The sequence below is a fragment of the Peromyscus leucopus genome, chromosome 1, assembly GCF_004664715.2.
Source record: "Peromyscus leucopus breed LL Stock chromosome 1, UCI_PerLeu_2.1, whole genome shotgun sequence".
Classification (NCBI taxonomy): domain Eukaryota; kingdom Metazoa; phylum Chordata; class Mammalia; order Rodentia; family Cricetidae; genus Peromyscus; species Peromyscus leucopus.
The window spans coordinates 137,695,999-137,716,704 of NC_051063.1; the positions used below are offsets into that span (position 1 = coordinate 137,695,999).

General features: G+C 42.3%; 1 protein-coding gene across 8 annotated transcripts in view; it reads right to left on the minus strand.

Annotated features, from left to right (window-relative positions):
• Nucleotides 1-20,232, minus strand: part of Akap13 (A-kinase anchoring protein 13) — a 302,085-nt gene extending 281,853 nt beyond the window's left edge. For all 8 annotated transcript variants that reach the window (XM_037198603.1, XM_037198597.1, XM_037198599.1 and 5 more), the window contains exon 1: nt 20,002-20,232. The gene's annotated coding sequence lies outside the window, so the exon portion shown is untranslated. The remainder of the gene's footprint in view (nt 1-20,001) is intronic.
• Nucleotides 20,233-20,706: the final 474 nt, after the last annotated feature.

Genomic DNA, 20,706 nt, shown 5'->3' on the forward strand with positions numbered 1-20,706 from the left:
ACAAGAACAAATTAACTATTCATCTTAGAAATGTACCCACATCAAGTCAATTTTCAACGTAACAGTTAAAAAGAATGTACTCTGCACCTCACTCTCTAAGTTATACAAATAATGATAATGATGATGATGATGATGATGATAATAATAATAATAATAATAAACTATCCATTTGTAGTAACAGGATTTTTCTCCAATGTCATTCGATACATCATCATCTCTACCTTACCTAAATTCATTTCTATGTATATAGAAACAGTTTTAAGGGTGTGGTAGTTTGAGCAGGAATGCCCCCCTTTGGATAGACTCATGTGTTTGAATGCTTGGCCCAGAGAGAGTGGCACTATTAGGGGGTGTGGCCTTGTTGGAGTAGGTGTGACTTGTTGGAGGAAGTGTGTCAATGTGGGGGCAGGTTTTGAAGTTTCAGGTGCTCAAGCCCAAGCTCAGTGGCACCCAGTCTTTTCCTGCTGCCTGCGGATCAAAATGTAGACCTCTAAGCTCCTTCTTCAGTACCATGTCTGCCTGTATGTCATCGTGCTTTCACCATGACAACAATGGACTGAACCTCTGAAACTGTAAGCCAGCCCCAATTAAATGTTTTCCTTTATAAGAGTTGCCATGGTCATGGTGTCTCTTCACAGCAATAGAAACCCTCACTAAGACAAAGGGCATCACTGGAGGAAAAAGCCACTGCCTGCTTTAGAGAAGAAAAATAAAACACAGCAAACATACTCCTTTCAATGACTTTACTGGGCAACTACTCAAAAGTTTTCCCAATTTGTCCCTCATTTTAAAGACTCCTTCACACAATTAGTAATTCAATTCTACCACAAAATACAGTTGTAGGAATGAATAGGCAATGTTTACAACAGTTTAAATTTGCTCCAGTCAAAGCCTATTTACATGATACAAATAAGAAAGACAAGTACCAATTATGCAACAGCCACAGCAGTGCTGACTGTGGTTTCAGGTCACTGTATGAAACGAAGAAAAAAAAAAAAATCTAGGCACAAAGGTTAAATTAGGTCAGACTGAAATAATAATCATTAATGATGATGTTTAAAAAGGGAATTATGCCTCTTTCCCTGTTTTAGGGGTCTAAGAGACCTACTTCTCCATTTCCATTGTCTAGCATGCATGAGGTCTTGGGCTCAATCCCCATCTCCACCAAAAAAGAGGAAAAAGTCAAGGGAGAGGAGTCAAGATGGGGAGAATATTTGCCAAATAACCACCTACTAAACAACAGTTTATCAGTTTGCCCTTCAAGTCAAAATGGAGCTCCATTAAAGAGTGGGTAATGGAAAAGAATCAAGAGCATCTGGAAGGAAAATCACACAATAGCTTTTCCACACCACAACCAAAATATTTTCACATACAGAGTCTTTTAAGCATAACTCCCTTTTGGTCATGTTTTTAAAATGTGTGCTTCAAAGCTGACATTTAACAAATTAATGTTTACCCCTTTATCAAGGATGTTAGTGGCACTCAAGAGATGGCTCGGCTGTTACATGTACAAACTGTTCTTGCAGAAGAAGCTCAGTTCCCAGCATCCCCATCAGGCACCTCACAACTGCCTATAATTCCAGCCCCACAGGAACTGATGCCCTCTTCCGGAAGGCCACAGGTACATGTACTCACACATGCACAGACACACACATGCAAAACACACAATATAAAATAAAATAAAATAAACATTTTTTAAAAGATATTAGTGTTAAATGGCATTATTTTTCCAGTATGAAATGAAAAAAAAAAATCTAGGCACAAAGGTTAAATTAAGCCAGACTGAAATAATAATAATTAATGATGATGTTTTAAAAAGGAATTATGCCTTTTTCCCTGATTTTGGAGGCTCAGATAGCTACTTTTCCATTCCCATTGTCCAGCATGCATAAGGTCTTGGTACATGGCTGTTATGAATACCATGACAATTGAAGTATTGTAGACAGATTCTCCAAAGAATTGAAAGCAAGGGCTTAAAGAGCTTTTGCACACCCATGCTCATGCAGCTTATTCACAACAGCCAATAGGTAGAAGCAACCCTAGTGTGTACACACAATGGGATGTAATTCTGCCTTATAAAAGAAGTAAATTCTGACACATACAGCCACATACAATATAAATGAACCTTACAGACATCATGCAAGGTAATTAAGCCAGTTGCAAGAAGACAAATTTTAAATACTATTGACATGAAGTACCTACAGTAGCAAAACTAATAGAGCCAGAAAAAAGAATTGCTATTTGCCAGTGGCTGAGGGATAAAAACAGGTATTTATAGTTTAAAGGGCAGTTTTAGTTCTGCAGGGTAAAAACTTAAGACAGTGGTTATAGTTGTACAACAACATAAACCTAACTAACCCTACTAAACTCCATACTTCAAAATGGCAAAAATGCGGCTGGAGAGATGGCACTTACTGCCCTGCCAGAGGACCAGAGTTCAGTTCCCAGCACCCACATAAAGTGGCTCCCAGTCACCTGTAACTCTGGCTCCAGTAGCCCCTGTGATCTCCATGGGTACCTACACATGGCTTATACTCATACAGACACATACACATAAATAACTTTAAGTCTTTTTTAAAAAAGAAAAAATGGTTAAAATAATAGATTTGTGCTCTATGTATTTTACCGCAACTAAATTTCTTCCAATCTTTTTAAATACCAACTAATGATACTAAGCAGGTAGCTTAGTTATATAAAAGCAGGAGCTTTTCTAGACAGTCAAGAACAGGAACTACTTAGGAAGAAGCAATCTAAATGAAACTCAAAGTGCTTCCTCTTCCAAGGAGGAGTGCCAAACCCATGCCAAAATAAGTTATGCCCCCAGGATGCTGCTGCTCAACAGAAAACTGATCCTAGAAGCTTCCAATCACCACAGACAATGATCCTATTTTACTTCCCTCCATCTACTCACCAAGTTTCATCCATTTGACTCTCTAAATACCCAGTAGATCTGATTCTCTTTCATCTTCCCTGCATTCTGGCTCTCATAATCCCTGTCCTAACCTAATACAATGGACTCTGAATGTCCCTCAGAGGCAGTGCTTCATTTTCCCCAGCTGTCACTACCCATAATCCTCCCCAATGAGCTGCCTTCCCTTTTGTTCAGGAGGATGAACTGAATTCTCTAACACAAGTGTAAGACACTTGCACTCACCCCAGCATGACTTGCTGGCCTAATTCTGTGTCCGCATCCTAACCAAACTAAATAACTCAAGTGCACCTCACTGCTCATACCAAGTTTTCCAGTGTTTGTTCACACTGCAAAGCTTCAAGACCATTCCTTCTGTCAACTCATGCCTAACAAAACCCTAGCCATGCTGCAGATCCAGTGCAATCCCTCATCAATTACCCGCATGCCTCAGAATTCAGACACCATAAAGCCAGGCCCAGGTCATCATTATACCGTAACTTTCTATCTCTACTGGTATATCCAAAATTCTTCAAGTCTAGTGACCTGGCACGTACTCATTCTGTGCAGACACGCTTCCACAAGCTTACATAACTTGTACTTAGGATTTACATAAAACTTAAACTTTTTGTTTTGCAGACAAGACCAAAAAGAGTTTCTTCTCCGATAGGCTCCCTGCGACCTGTGGCTATGCACTGTTTTCCTCTGGTTCTCTCAAAGCCTAACCCAAAATGAGCAATTTCAAATGTTCTTACATTATTCATAAAATAAGTCTGCTCCTAGAAACCATCAGATTAGCTCCATTCTACTCTATATTTTCCTACGAAGTATCTATGGTCTGCTTACAGAAAATAATATGCAACCTAATGACATTTACAAAATTAAGAAGCAAAGCTGCAAACAAGTTATTAGATACTTTCCGTCTCCCAACATAAAAACACAAATATGCATACAGAATTGTTTAACAGAAATGGGAACTGTGGTGGTCCATGGCTGCTGCACAGTACCATCTTTTCTGCCTTCCAATCCTTTACATCATCCTCTACACTAAATCTTCCCCAAAACTGTAGACAAAGCACTAAGCACATATACTAAGCAACCAGCACTGTGTATAAAGTGGGGGGGTCACTTTTCCCACTTTATACACAAGAAAGCTGGAGCTCAAAAGTGAATACTCAGTCCGAGGCCACAAAGAGGGGCAGGGGAGAATAAGACATAATCATAAAAATACACAATGCCATGGTAACTTCAGCCATGGCCCCTTCGCTAAGGATGTGATATATGCTTACAGAAGCAGAGAGAGCCAGGCATAGCAGCACATACCTTTAATCCCATCACTCAAGCAGAGGCAGGCAGAATGTGCTCGCAAACACATTCAAAATGAATAAAAATGTGATTTTTCAAAAGATTTGGGCTGGAGAGATGACTCAGTGGCTAAGAGCACCAAATGCTCTTCAAGAGGACCTAGGTTCAATTCCCAGCACCCACGTGGCAGCTCACAACTGTCTATAACTCCAGTTCCAGGGGATCCGACACCCATGGCAAAACACTGATGCACATAAAATAAATAGATTAAAAAAAAAGATTTAAGATTTGTGTGTGAGTATTTTGCCTACACATCTGTATGTGTACCATGTGCATGCCTAGTACCTGCGGAGACCACTGATCACCTAGAACTGGAGTTACGGATGGTTGTGAGCCATCACATGGGTTCTGAGGAACCAAACTCAGGTTCTCTGCAAGAGCCATAAGCACTCTTAGTCACAGAACCTTTCCAGTCCTGTTCTCAGGCTATGTGTATTTTATATGTTTTGTTTTTTCAATTTTAAAAATACATAGAAACTTATAGATTAAATCTAAAAATCAATTTATTCTATAGAAACTAAAATGAACAATATTAATTTAAAAACAAAAGACAGGCCGGGCGTTGGTGGCGCACGCCTTTAATCCCAGCACTTGGGAGGCAGAGGCAGGCGGATCTCTGTGAGTTCGAGGCCAGCCTGGGCTACCAAGTGAGCTCCAGGAAAGGCGCAAAGCTACACAGAGGAACCCTGTCTCGAAAAACCAAAAAAAAAAAAAAAAAAAAAAAAAAAGACAAAGCACAGAATGCTTTCATTTATTACTGATTACCAATAATCTGGCAATTCTATGGCACTTAAAACATTAAAAGTTTTCTATTTAGAAATGGGCATGGTGGCACACACCTATGAGCCAGGCACTGGGAAGGATAAAGCAAGAAGATCACTGAGTTCAAGGTCAGCCTGGGATAAACAGCAAGACTCTCAAAAAACCAAAAGCTGAAAACGCACACTTGCTTTCTAAAGGTTATGAAGAAATGGGAAGTAGGTACCCATGACTCCCAGTGAAAGTGTGAATGGCAGATGCTTTCTACAGATGACTCGGCACTCTCCATCGACAGCTGCTGACATGTGAGCTCCTTTGTGCTAGCAACTCTGTTTCTGTGAGAAGACATAAACAAGGGTGCACAGATGTGTGTAAAGGACTTCTCCACAGCAACGTAAGTAGCAGAAAGGAAGAAGGGAGCAAGGGAGGACAGAGAAATATACATATTCAAGAGAGATAATTAGTGACCTAAGGATAAATCTAAGTCCAAGTATGGAATAGCATAGAACCATTAAGTTAATGATGCCACATAGTTAATAGTATATAATACAAACCCATGTTCATGAAATGTTTTATAATCTGTTGCCTCCAAGTACATACGTCACGTGTGGTTTACATACAGGTACATAGGCATACACGCAACCGCCCTTTACCAGTTTTTAAATTTGGAAAGAGAAACAACAAATTACACTAAAAAAATTTCCTCTGGATAATGTCATTTTTTCCTAAGTGTTATTTGTTTGCATTATATCCACTACTGAATTTCTAGATGGATGGCACGCTCCTGGAGTGATGAAAACTCAACATCTGTCATGAGGCAGAAGAACTATCTGATGACCCTAGCTTAAGAGATAATTAAAGTAGAAAGTGACCCATAAAAACAAAGTCAAAGTTACATAAGGTTCTGCCAAAACCATGGCTCTCAATGGATATAATTGCTCAGACTGACACATACAGAAGAGTTTGGGTTCTAAAGCCAGACCCTCGTTAGTTTAAGTCCTAACTCTGAGCAAGCCATCCAGGCTTAGACGCCACCTATAAAATACAGTAAGCAGTCCTGACCTCTTACAGTTGTGAGCTTATTATTCAAACTCATCTTGCGGAACACTTGTACTGGGCTTAGCAGTCTACTGTTTTCATTTGGATCACAACGCACTGAAGAATCAAAATCATGCAACTGTTATTTTAGTGGACTTGCCCCTGGCCATTTCAAGAGGCATCAAGCTGAGGGGAAGAATACGCAGTTTTCTTCTGGACTCATTTGGGTCCTGAGGCATCTCATAGAGGAATCATGCCTTTTATTTGGACTCAAGAAGGAAATGTCTCCATGTAAAGGTGTATATCATCCCAGGGAGCTAACTATGAGAGTGGTAAGCTTCACACTGGGCACAGCACTTTGGGCAAAGCAGCCAAGTGATACTTTATCATGGTCAGGGCAGAGAACTGTGGTATTTCTCAGAATTCACAGGCTAGGATGCAATGTCTACAACAGGAGCCACGAGAAACAGTCTCTCGGTTGTTCTTGAAGCTTCAAGTAAAAGCTTTTAAGATGATGGCATGACTCTAAAGGCATGAAAAAAAAAATCAACATTTTTACACACACTACCCAAATAATCCCCAAAGGGGAAAAAATAAGTAAATCTTATGTGGAGAGGTTAAAAAAAAAAAAAACATAAAACCAAAGATAATTTTGTATAAAGCAAAACACTCCTGTACTAGCATTTAAAAGAAACAGTCAACTGAAGGAGAAAAAAGTCCAACATGGGAGAACCTAAAAACTGCTCAGATCAGGAAGTTGTGCAGCTTTGGTTAACATTTCTTGTCTGACTTGACAGACAACTCTGATTCCATACAAAGGTGCTTAATAAAAGGTTTATGGTCTTATTTGTGTAACTGCTCTGTTGAAAGGAAAATGGGCTACTCAGCTCTCATCTGCTTTGATAAAGTAGCTGTCTGATTAGTGTCCTGGAAACAGATCATGTCATGTTTTCTAAAAGATATTTCAGGTTGTATAGTAATATGTATTATTAGTATGAGACAATATTTAAAACTCACTACTGAAAATTAATAAAATTGGGGCTGAAGCAATGGCTCAGTAGTTAAGAGCACTGGCTGCTCTTCCAGAAGACCTGAGTTCAATTCCCAGAGCCCACAATGGTGGCTCACAACTATCTGTAACTCCAGTCCCAAGGGACCTGATGGCCTCCTCTGAACTCCGGGGGCACTGCATGCAAGTGGTACACAGACAAACATACAGAAAAAAACACACAAACAATAAAATTAAAATAAAAAATCAAAATAGATTTTGAAATCAAGTGTAGTGTCATACATGTTTAATCTTAGCTCTCAAGAGGCAGAAGGAGGAAAATCTCTACAAGTCCAAAGCCAGCCTGGCCTACACAGTGACTTCAGGAAAGGCTATATAATGAGATCCTGCCTCAAAATAAATTAGTAAATAAAAAAACAAAATAAAAAAACTATGCTTTTAATCCCAGCACCTGGGAAACAGATGTGCCCAAATCTCTTGAGTTTAAGCCCAATCTGGTCTACAAAGTAAATTCCAGGTCATCTAAGACTACTACTCTGTAAGACAATGACTCAAAAATAAAACGGGGGGGGGGGGGGGGGGGGGGGAGAAAGAAGAAGAAGAAGAGGAGGAGGAGGAGGAGGAGGAGGAGAAGAGAACACCAAACATGCCTGTCCCCATAGCTCTACTTTGTTATTTGGGAACTATAGAGATTGGCTCAAGGGATAAGAGCACTCACTGATCTTGGAGAAAACCAGGATTCAGTCCCCAGCACCCATATGGTGGCTTACACTCATCCATAACTCCAGTTCCAGGGAATCTGACACCATCTGTTGACTTCTGTGGGCACCAGGTACTCATGTGGAGTGCATACATAAATGTAGGCAAAACGCTCATGCAAACAAAATGAAATAGATCTTTAAAATCTTTTAAATAAAATAAAAATAACACAATTTTGGGCTGGCAAGAAGGCCCAGCAGGTGAACATGATTGCCACCAAACCTGACAACCTGAGTCTGCTCGATAGTACCTAGGTAAAAAAGAACTGAGTCCCTCCCTCAAGTTGTCCCCTGATCTCCACGTGTGCACCACAGCCAAGCATGCGCTGATACAATAAATAAATGATTAAATAAAAAATAAAAATAAGCATTAAAAAATAGGGCTGCCCATATGGCTCAGCAGATTGAGGTATTTGCCATCAAACCTTAATCCCTGGAACCCATTTTAGTAGAAAAAAATGACTCCCAAAAATTGTCCTCTGACCTCCACAAGTACACTGTGGCACACATGTATACATGTGCACTCACACGTGTACACATACACACACACACACACACACACACACACAAAGAAAATGAAAACATAAACTTAAAAAACTATAACTGACAGACAACTTGGTTCAGGCAGGATCTCAAACTGTATTGCGTATTCCGGATCAATGGGCATGCAGGCAGTGAGCAGGGGGCTCTCCCATCTGGCTGTGGAGTCAGTCACTAAGATTACAGATACCTACAACTACACTGGCCTATCACACGAGTTCCCAGGATCTGACCTCAAAAGAGGCCTGTACATCATGCACTTTTACCAGGTGAGCTCTCCTCCTGGCCCTAGGGCCATGCTTATCTAGCACCATGAAGAACAGATTCATATTCATGATAAAGTTGTAATTAAATATGCATGCCACGCTCTCAGAATTTTTCTCCTTTCTGCCACCAGGTACTAAAGTTTCTGTGGTAAGATCCTCTAGACTACGATTCAGGTTCCTCTGAATGCTGAGGCTAAAAACAATAATGAAAAGGATGCCCTTGCCTTAGGAAACCAATTAGACACAGTTTTTACTGTCAAGGCAATATGTTTTAAAGTAGAGTAATAATAAAGTTATCTACTCCAAACAAGGTTAGGAAGTCACCAAAACTTATACAGATCCTCAATAATATGAATCATTCTCTGTCCCATTTCTTGTCCAAGAACCTAAGTTCTATGTCCTCCTCTGGCCACCTCTTTAGGACTAAACAAAAGGTGAGTCACAAAAGCAAGATGGTGTGCATGCCAAAAGAAAATCATGTGCCTAGAAGTAAATTTTAGATGCAGTTTCTCGAACTCTTTTTTTCTCGTATTACAAAATAAGATCCTGATACACCATGGCAGTTGTAGTAGTAAAATGGATGGTATCAAACAGAACTTTAATTGTATCTTTTTCTAATCAAAAATAAAGCTTTATCTTGTGCTTGTCATCAACCTACCATCTCTCTCTATTCCAGATGATCATGACTATAAAGCAGGGCTCTGACATCTAATGGTACTTCATGTGAACTCACAACACCCATCCCTCAAACAGATCCTCTTAATATTGGACGAACATGCAATCAGGTGCTGCAAACAAAACCAGAAGAAAAACAGCAAACACCCTGAGCAAGGACTTACTTCAGAACTTAGCAAAATGTTCTTTACTCCTAAGCATCACTGGCATCCTCGTCTACATAGAAACCCTAAGAAACTGAGTCCTTCAAAGACAGGTGGATGACAGATTCTCCAGAGAATCAAAGAGAAGTATTCTCCTGTGTGTCTCACTTGCCAACCAAGGAAATGCAATCTGATGTAGTCAGTGTCTACAGAAAAACAGTAAGTTTTTTCACTATTAAAACCTGAGTCACAGACAAATACAATTTCACAACTGGGTGTGGCGGCTCACACCTAAATACCAGTACTGTACTCTCAAAGCTGAAGAGGACTACATGGAGTTCCAGGGCAGCCTTGGATACGTAAGTGAGCTCCAGGCAAGCCACGAAAGAAGTGAAAGCTTGTCTCAAAAGAATTCAATTAAATAAGCAATTTCAGAGAACAACGTAACGTAAGAGCAGAAGAAAAGCACTGGCCACCCGGTGCCGTGCCGCTAATGTGGCGGGAACACAGCTCAGTTGAGAGTGGTGTCTCTTTCCACTACACAGCCCGGCCAGGTAAAAGAATCAAGGGACAAACTGTAGTGATCCCTCCCCCAAACTGGCAGGGATTAGTATGTATTATAATTCTGCAGAGTCTGCTCCAGTCACAACCTGCCCTTCAAAATGCTCACAGGACTACATTGAGACAATTCTCACTTACCGGCCTACAGAAGAGAAAAGTTGAGTTGAAAGCGAATTATCCATGTCTCCCGACCATTCGATGTCCCCTCCCCCCCCCACCCCCCGCAAGTCTCTATAATTCCATTCTTGCATCAACCAGAAGTCAGACTCCTCCAAAAGCATGCTGGACCAAAAGCTAGGGGTGCAAGGAAAGCTATCTCCCCCTGTATTTTTCTCCTTTGCCCCCGAACACTTCAGAACTGCTAAAATGAACCTTAAAACCTGCTTTTCCAACTCCTAGCACATAAGCTAGGCATGAACTAATTAAACGTCTGTAAAACACTTTGAAGATGTGAACAAGCGTGTGAACGTTAATTATTGGCTCCCATCCACAACGGTCACTGCATCTGAGAAGAAATAAACCACTGGCATGCTCTTGCGACTTTCCAGGCACAAACAGGAAAGCCTGGGATGTGTTTAAGAATTCCAGGAAAACTTTCAGAGCAGACCACAGAGACGTCCTAGACTAAGAACAAGTTGGAATTTTAAGCTGACTACTTTGAATATAATTCTATCAGGGTGAAAAATATGTGGCTTACAGCATAAACAATAAAAGTAGAGTATATCACAAGTTCTCGAGTAAAGTCATAGTTTATTGACTTGGGAGAAGAAAACTAAATCCATAAAGAATTAAGAATTAAGTAAATGAACACATGAGAAACATACATGTTCCTTCTTTCCTTTACCTACCTGTTTAGAAAACACTGGGAAATGTCCTTGAAAGGTCTCTCCAGAATGACCTTTGCTCCAAGCACATAAGCAGAACCATCTTGAAAGAAAGGCCCAGGCCAAAGTTTTGGCCACTCCTAACCACTGACCTTTAATCCTCAAAAAGGGAAAGTACCTGAGCCAGGCCTTTCTAAAGCTTCATGTGACCAAATAAACATTTACACTCATGTGACCAAATAAACATTTACACTCTATTTCTCAACTCTAATTGCCACGGCGTTTTCCTAAGTAACTCGACAAAGACAAAGCCTCTTGCATAGGAGAGCGTCTTTGTGTTCAGAATCCAGCTGTTCTGTTGAGGGAATCTAATGGGCAGTTTAAAAAAAAAAAAAAAATTCTCCTTCAGCTTGTCAAAAGTAACAAAGTACTTCCATTCAATGCCACAGTTCACGGTCAAAATGGCACCTACTTGAGTTAGAGAAGACCAAACTCAACGGCCAGACAAGGAGATGTGCTTACCCAGAGGCAGCACTCAAACCATTCTGAGTTTTCTAAGCAACTCATGGGCATAACAAATGTCAAGTTTACAAAGTCTCTCAAATGTCCACCATCTTAGCACAGCCATCTGGAAAGAAGATGACATCTAAAAACCAAAGCTAATGTTGAGATACTTCAGATTCTAACAACCCAAAAGCTCATCTCAAGTTTCCGTTAATTTCACAATGTAAAACAGCAAAAGTTTTAAAGCCCACATTCTTTTCTTCTTAAAATTCAAAATGCTCTCCACTGAGGGATCTTGTAAAATGAGTAAGTTATGTACTTTCTTATTCTAAGAGGGAAGAACCAGGGCACATTTACAATCACGCTTAAGCAAAATCAAATTGCAACAGTGTAAAATGGCCCAGGGTCTAACACATGGGACCCTGACCTGGGCTCCAGAGGCTCAGGCAGCTTACTTCTCTGGCTCTGCCATCTGAAACACACGTTGTCTCTGAAGCTCAGGCCAGCTCCACATCTGCCACTGTCCTTGGGGGTATTCACTCAGAATCAAGGCTGCATCTTCACCAATAGCCTCTCCTGGCCTCTTCGGGGACTCTGATTCTGCTGCATGGTGTCAAGACTCAGCATCTCACCATGGGCCTCTCAATACTATAGCTTACACGCTGCTAAAACCAGCCCTACTTGGGAAACTCTTGCATATTACCAAGTTTGAAAGCAAGCTTGGCCACTCTGGACCACAGCTTTGCATGCTGACCCTGAGGAAATACTTCAAAGATTATTTCACCTCTTCTAGCTTGTGTCAAGTTGAAAAAATAAAATAAAATAACCAGCACACCTGGTCTCTTCTCTCTCAGAATATCTTACTGTACCATACTCATCCTGCTTACTGACACTAGCAACTGAAATCATGGATCCTGAAACCACATATAGGGAAACCATGTGGATAAATAAACCAAAGCTCTACAAAACATGCAGGATTCAACTGCTTAAAAGTACACCATCAATAATAAACCAAAGATCTAGATAAACAGATGTGCCACATTCACGGCTCAATATCACAAAGACGGCAGTTATCCCTTAAGTATTTACAGATACAATCCAATATCAATCAAAAAAATTGTAATAGCTGCTGACTAGAGCTATATAGTTCGCTCAATGGGAGAGCCCTTGTCTACCATGTAAAAGGCCCTAGGATGGATCCCAGTGCTTTAAAAATCAAAACATCAAAACCACAGATCTGGAACAGCATATAGCTCAATGTTAAGGAGAGTGCTTACCTATGGATTCTGGTCTAAGGTTTGGTCCTTTTTTATTTTCTTTTTTTTTTTTTTTTTTTTTTTTTTTTTTTTTTGGAGACAGGGTTTCTCTGTGTAGTTTTGGTGCCTGTCCACAGAGATCGGCCTGGCTCTGCCTCCCAAGTGCTAGAATTAAAGGCATGCACCACCACCTCCTGGCCTAAGGTTTTGTCTTTAGCACACTTTAATAATAATTTTTTAAAATTTGAAGCAATACAGCACAGTTGGTAACATACAGGAAACTCTGGGATCAATCCCAAGAACCACATAAACCCAATGTAGTGGCACACACCTGTACTCCCCAACACTCAGCAAGGAGAGGCAAAAGGATCAGAAGTTCAAAGTCACCCTCAACTACAAAGTTTCAGGCCAACCTGCTACATATAAGACCCTAGGAGGTAGGGGTAAGGGAGGTACAAAAACATAAGGAACATATTAGAAGATAATAATTTCAAATAATAATCACCTACATATATACAATCAACTCATTATTTAGAATGGACAGTTTTGAACAGATATATCACCAAAGGATAGAAAATAATCACATGAAAAGATAGCATTATTATTAAGGATATACAAAAAAAGTTACAATCTATATAATACACACACACACACTGGCTTGACACAGAATTCATGTCGTCCAGGCTAGCCTTGAACTCTTTATGTAGAAAAACATGACTTCAAATTTATGATCTTCTTGCCTCCAACCTCTACCCCACCCCAAGGGCAGGGATTATAGACATTCACCACCATATTCAGTGTCAGTTATCTGTTACTTGGGATTGAACCTAGGTTTTTGTACATACTAGATATACACCAACTGATCTACATCCCTAGCCCTAAACATTCCTAAAAAGGATCAATAACAACACAAACAAACAAAAACCACACGAAGACAGAAACCAGATTAATCATTTCTGAGATTTAGGAATAAAAAAATGGATGGCTACAAAAGGATTCCGACCAATCTGGAAGGACAAAGGAATTATTCTAATTCAAGCAGTGGTTAGATGAATATACACATTTGTCAAAATTTGTAAGACATTATACATTAAAGTTGGTGAATCTGAATAAATATAAAGGTTATATTTTTTTTTAAAGAATGAAAAAAAAAAATGGGAGACCAAAGAGACAGAGTAGCAAAGTAGTGAGTGAAGCTTGGTTTTTCCCCGGCTCACATCTGTGTGTGGTGTATACATCTATTTGCAGGTTCTCATGCTGGTGTGCGTACCTATGGAGGACAGGTGGGTGTCAGCCGTCTTCCTCTTATCACTCACCACCTTAGTCTTTGAGATAGTCAATCAGAGAACATGGAACTCACTCACGGACTGGCTAGACTAGCTGGCTAGGGAGCCTCAGGGAGCCTCCTGTCTCCACCTCCCAGCCTCGGATTACAGACACATGGAGTCATGCCTGGCCCTCAAACTCACCACATATTAAGCACATTACCCATTCAGTCATTACCCAGCCTCTCAATATTTTCTCAAATGAATGCTAATAGAACATCAAATATATGTTGAAAAACATATATACTGTTCACATCAGGTGTGAATAACTGGATTTTGTTAGGTATAACCAAGGTTAAACAATCTACTGGTGTAGAAAGAAGTCTGTGTTAACCACTCTAAACTGCAACTACAGCTCCAAAGCAGCCATAGACAATGCGGGTGTGGCTGCATCTCACTAAAACCTTATTTACAAAAACAGGCAGCAGGCCAGCGAGGCCAACACCACAGTGCCGAGCACTCTAGGGGTTGCCTATGGCAGGGTAGGCAGGAATGAGCATTGAAGAGCCTGGCCAAGAAGGTGGCAGGCATCTCGATCCTGAAAACGGCAGAAATGTTGTTTTGACACTGTTGAGTTACAGGCAAGTATACTGGATCAAAACTCACTAAACTTTATGTTCTTAAAATGGGTGTGCTTTATTGCATTCTGCAACCTGAACAGACTTGATTTGTTTTTAAAATGTACTTGAAATTTTCATACGACAGTGTCAATGATATGGAAAAGCCTGACCTCTGAGTCAACTCAACTTCAAGTAAAGGTCTACTAGCTAGCTACATGGCCACTGCCAAGTTACCTTAGGAACTTTTTCTTATCCTGAAAACTGGTTAATAATTTCATTCTCACAATACTTTGCTGGTCCCCACCCCTGGGGGTGGGGGGCGGTGTTGAGAACTAAGTAACGAGTGTAGGTAAAATAAAGTGCACCTAGCACAAAAGAAAAGGGAGCAAACTCATTTTAAATTTTAATATGAAAAGGATGGTAAAGATCAGCAGCTACACTGACCTCCTCTGCAGTCCCTTTTAAATATCCTGACACTGTTTGTTCACGTGACCATTGTTTCACCTGACATCAAGCCCCGGCATTGAAGGTCGGCTGCTGTGTCCACAGTGATGTGCCTCTAACGAGCACACTGAACCAAAAGTTAGTTGGAAAAAATATTCCCTGATAAATATTCAGTGAAAGAAAATGTGAGAAGCAGCAAACAGAAAATGAAAACAGGCCAGCTTTCCCAAGCAAGAGGAAGGGTAGATGTCTTCGGATAGTTGAGCTGCTTTCCAGGGGGACGTCATAGCAAAGCTAGGGGCCAGTTTCCCCTGGAGAGCTAGGATTTACATTTTATCCACACCAGGAGCTGATCAATGAAACTGCACCACCACACAGTATGGTGCTTTCTGGCGCGTGTTTCTCACAGCAGTAGCACTTAGCCGGCAGGATAAGAATGGGGGCGGGGAGGGGTGAAAGTGGGAGTAATAAGCAAAGACACTAAGTCTGAGAAAGATAAAGCGGCTTGCTCAAGACCAGACAGCCGAAAAATGGCGATGTGTGGATGCGGCTCCACACCATGTGCTTTTAGTAGAGGATCACAAGAGAGAACCATCTTGGGGTTCTGCAAAACTCCATCTTTAACTTCTAGGAAAGGCTTTCCCCTGTGTTGACACTTGAAGTTACAAGACCAATTGATTGGAGTGTGCCACCATAATTAACTGCTAACCTTTCAAGAATAATTCGTTATTTGGGGTGGCAAGCACTAATTCTATGATCGACAGCAGGTTTATGATCAGAAAATAAAAATTCCTACAAGAAGCCTGCATCATGGCATCAAGAGTAAACGCCTCACGCCCTTCCCCTTTCTCTCCCTTACCATCCACATCATACAAACGTCCCAAGGCACAGCTCTGAAGGGGTAAAACAAGGAAAACACCCCAGTGCCAGGGACAGAATTCAATCACAGTATTTCAGTACCAGATCTGCCAGTCCAGCCTCCCAGCAAAGCCTGACAAAAAAGGGTTTGATCTGCTTACAATGACCTGATCGACACAAAGATGGACTAGAAACTAGAAACTTGAGGACATATGATGGAATAAACTTCTTCCTACTAACAGCTTCCTTCTCTCTTCCCCAACATAGTAAGCTAGGCAGAACAGAAAACACAATGACAATCACTTCCATATGGATGTTCATCCCTGTCAGTAATAACTATAGCTCAAGACTGTTTGAGTGTACTTAAGAGTTAACTTTAAGAGAAGCACTGAAGGCCAAGCTTGCCCAGGAAGCTTGGTCAGGGATATTTATACCCACAATCTTTAAGTTTGATCAGGTAAACAGTTCTAAAACATATCTACTCCATTTGGTACTTTAAACATTCTAAACTAAGTTGGTACAACTGACTTTAATCACTGCTTCCTTCTGTAAATAGTGGCATTTGGAAAGGCAAGTGAGTGGGGTGCTTAAGTCTCTGAACTGTGTATTCTGCTAACACCCAGTCCAGTTCTATCTTGAGCAAACCTGAGAAACATCATAAAGCCATACATATTGTTTTCAAGGCCAACGTAAAAAGGAGACATTAACTTAGACACTATGGTGGTTTAAATAAGAATGGTCCCCCTAGGCTTGTAGATTTGAATGTTTGGTCCCCAGGGAGTGACACTATTTGAAGAGTTTTAGGAGGTGTGGCCTTGCTGGAGGAAGTATGTCACTGGGAGTGGGCTTTGAGGTTTCAGAAGCCAAAGCTAGACCCAGGGTCTCTCTTTTCCTGTTGCCTGCAGATCCAGATGTAGAACTTCCAGCTACTTCGCCAGTATCATGTCTACCTACATGCTGCCATGCTTCCCACCAGGATGACAATGATCTAAACCTCTGAAACTGTAAGCCAGCCCCAATCAAAAGCTTTCCTTTGTAAGAGCTGTCATGGTCATGGTGTCTCTTCACAGCCAAAAGAACACTGACTAAGATACACATACTATGGCTAGTACTGAAAACAATCCATCTCTTGTCGTTTCCCAAACTACACAGCTGTACAGAATTCTTTCCTACCAAGCCACCTGGAGTCCCACGCAGAAGGCGGCTAACAGGTGATGAAACAGTATAGTTTCTATCATTCTTCTGTTCAAATGACATCTTTTAAAATTTTATGTTCATTTGTGAGTTTAGCGTGGGTGTTAAGTGCCACAGTGTGAATGTGGAGATCAGAGGACAACTTTCAGGAGCTGGTTCTCTCCTCCTACTATGTGGGGTTCTGGGAAGCTGAACTGGTCGGTAAAGACACTTGCCATCAGGCTTGGTGGCAAGTGTCTTTACTGACTGATAATCTGTCCAGAAACATCTTAAAAATACTTTTTAAAGTCATGTAAAGTGTGAAATTATCATTTTAGCCACCTACACAGTATGGGACAGTGTTCTAAGTCCCTTATACTGTTTCCAGCATCCCTAAGAACATGTAATGTCACTACTACCCCTTATACTGTTTCCAGCATCCCTAAGAACATGTAATGTCTCTACTACCCCTCATACTGTTTCCAGCATCCCTAAGAACATGTAATGTCACTACTACCCCTCATACTGTTCCCAGCATCCCTAAGAACATGTAATGTCTCTACTACCCCTCATACTGTTTCCAGCATCCCTAAGAACATGTAATGTCTCTACTACCCCTCATACTGTTTCCAGCATCCCTAAGAACATGTAATGTTACTACCACCCCTTACAAGGAAGGAGACAAACTCGGAGGTTAAGGGAGATGCTCAGGGCTTCAAAACGAGACAAAGAAAAAGTAAGGCTCCGAACTCAAATTTACAGAACTCCAAAAAGTGAATTTCTTCTAAACTGTGCTCCCTCCCAATTTCACAATAAAAGAACAGGAAGAGCTATGAATGAATTTGTTCAGCAGTTCCATAGTCTCAACAAGGAGGAGTGTGAGGGATGGACTTCTAAACTGCAATCTTTTTTTGGAAGTCCGCAGTGTACCATCCAAACCCCACTTATCTTCAAGAACAAATCAACAAATTAAAGAGTTTTAAAGCTGGAGGAAAGTGATACAAACCAGTTTTCTAGTCCGAAAGAAACTGAGGCAGGGAAGCCTTAAGATCAAAGTCAACCTACACTACATGGCAAGCGGTAACTCAGAGAGAGAGAAAAGCTAGGCCTTTAATTCCAGCACTCAGAAGCCAAGTGGATCTCTGTGAGTTCAAGACCAGCCTGGGCTACCCAGCGAGACCCTATCTCAAAAAAAGAGAAAAGACTTAGCAAATTCTCCTAAACTTCAGCACAGATGTGCAAGCTAATTGTCATTTTGTACAAGGCCCAAGAATTAATGAGTCTCTCCTGTGCAAAGTTTCAGTAGCTGGTAAAAATCACTTCACCCAAATCAAATAAAAGCTGAATGCCAACCGTGTGTACAGACTCGTCTAGCAAAGGTAGTATATAGCAAAATACCGCCCATCACAGTCCTTAAGAAGGGAAAGGACCAGGAAAGACCATGTAGACTACTACATACAGTCTCCATTTAGTGAAGCAAGTTAAATTCTAAGAAACCCCAAAACAAAAGCATGAATTATCACATGTTATCAATCCAGGGAAGGAAAGCAACTGGTGTCCTGGGCCCTCGATTTTGTAGGCAAGTATGTTTGTATTATGTAACTCCCTAATAACTTCCAACTCCTGTCCACCTCCTTCACCACACCCACCCAGGGAAGGAAAATTAAGCACAAAGATTCTGAGTCCTGGATTCCTTTGACTTAAGAATATTTTCCCTTGGTTTCATCAGGTAAACAACGCTGGATTTCAAGTAAAGAAAAGCCAAACAAACCAGAAAACCCAAGCAACACTTCTCCACCTTCTTCTCATAGAAAACAAAGCAAAATACCATTTGCAGTATTTTTCAAAGAAAACTTTTTAACAGATGCCAAAGAGATACAATTGAAATGAACATGAAATGACATGGTCATTGTGTTTCAATATGAATGATAGGATACTTAAGTTAGTTCCACTTGGGAACTAAAACGGAATTATCATCATAGTCCAGTCAACGAAATGCAGTGGAATGAATCCACTCAAAACTTAAGAAGGCAAGTGCTTAATGCAGTTTGTAAATCCCCAAGAAATGCAGGTGTACGAAAGTGACACTGATTTCTCTCAGATTCATCTCAACTCATGGGAACTCCTTTAGAGACAATGACCTTTCAAGAACTGGAGCGTTTCTCCTGACCCGGGCAAGCCAAAGGTATAAAAAAAAAAAAAAAAAAAATGAATAGCGCCTTCTGGAAATGAAAGGGGATAAGGGGTTGGGGGAGGTAACCAAAAAAGGCACATCACTTTGGCAATGAACTCTCAAAAATAACTTCATTATGGAGTAAAGACTGAATACTAAAATGTTGCTCAATCCAATTTTCATTGTGAATTCCTGAATCACAGTAGCGTCTAGCAACTTAATGGGACCCAGTCTTTCGGCTGTAAGATGGGGTGGGAATGGGGGCATACACTTTCTCAACGAGATGAAAACTGAGGGTTCCCCCCCTTCCCCGACAGTTTTATGCGTCTCGCGAGTCCTAGTTAGCAAAAGCAGCGACTGGCCGGGTCTGAAAGCGCGAGCGGCTGGCTGCGCCAGGGCTCGGTGGCTGCGGAGCCGAATGCACGGGTCCCGGAGCGTCGGCCGCGCCCCTCCGAGAGAAAGCGCCCAAGAAGCCCCCGAAGGCGGCCGGGGCGCGCAGTGTTTACCCTGCTCGACTGCCCCGGGGAGCTCGTTCCCGTGACCACAGACTGTCGGGGCGGCGCGCCCCACCGAGCTCCCGTCCCTCAGAGGAAAGCCCCAGCAGGAGCCACTGAAGCGGGCAGCCGGAGAACGCGGATCGAGGAGGCTGGGATCGGCGGCCGCGCCACCCACCCCCGGCCGGCCGCGGATGCTACGGGAGGAGGGTCCGCCACCCGCGTCGAACCCGCGCGCCCCCGACTCCCGCAGCTTCGCGCGCGCGCGCGCGCCCAGGGCAGCCGAGGGGGAGGGGCGGCTGCGCGCGCGCCCCCTCCTCAGACGCCCAAAACTTCCCTCAACTCCCGCAACTAAGTTGCGCTCTCACCGTGCGGCTCCCCGGGCTCCCCCGCGGGCCGAGCCGGAGCAGCTCCGCGCCTTGGCGCCGGAGAAGGACAATAGGCGGCCGCTCCCTCGGCGGCGGCGGCTGGGGCGAGGAGCAAGCACCGCGGTGTCGACCGAGCCCAAACACTTAGCAGCGGCTGCTCCGGCTCCGCGATCGCCCTGCACACAGCCCTGCCCACCCGCGCATGCGCTGCCGGCGGACTGGGAGTAGGCGGGGCCACCGACCAAGCCTAAAAATTACTATTAGACCACTCGGCTGCCCATCACATTGTGTGAGCCCAATAGCAAGACTTTCTGGCTGTTGGCTCCGGTTGCTAGGGAACGATGAGGTTGACCGCCACTGCTGCCAGGCGGCAAAGTGATCAAAGTCGGGTGGCTGGCAACAGCTGCTGGGGAAATGCCCACCCACCTTCTCCTATCCGCCCCATCTCCGGAAGCCGCCCATCCTCCGTGCGCCTGGTGCTTACCTAAGTCGGAGCACTCACTACACATTGACAAAAGGTGCTCTTGTGTTTCGCTTCCAACCAAGAAATGAGGTCTTCTTAGTGTCCAAGGTGGAGCGAATGCTAGGTACTCAACAAGTGCGTTGGATGGGTGAATGGCCCGTTGGCCGGATGAAAATTATCGCAGCGTATCTTGTGACTTTGAGCTACTCCATCACCACAAAACCATTGCCTTTGAGTTGCCA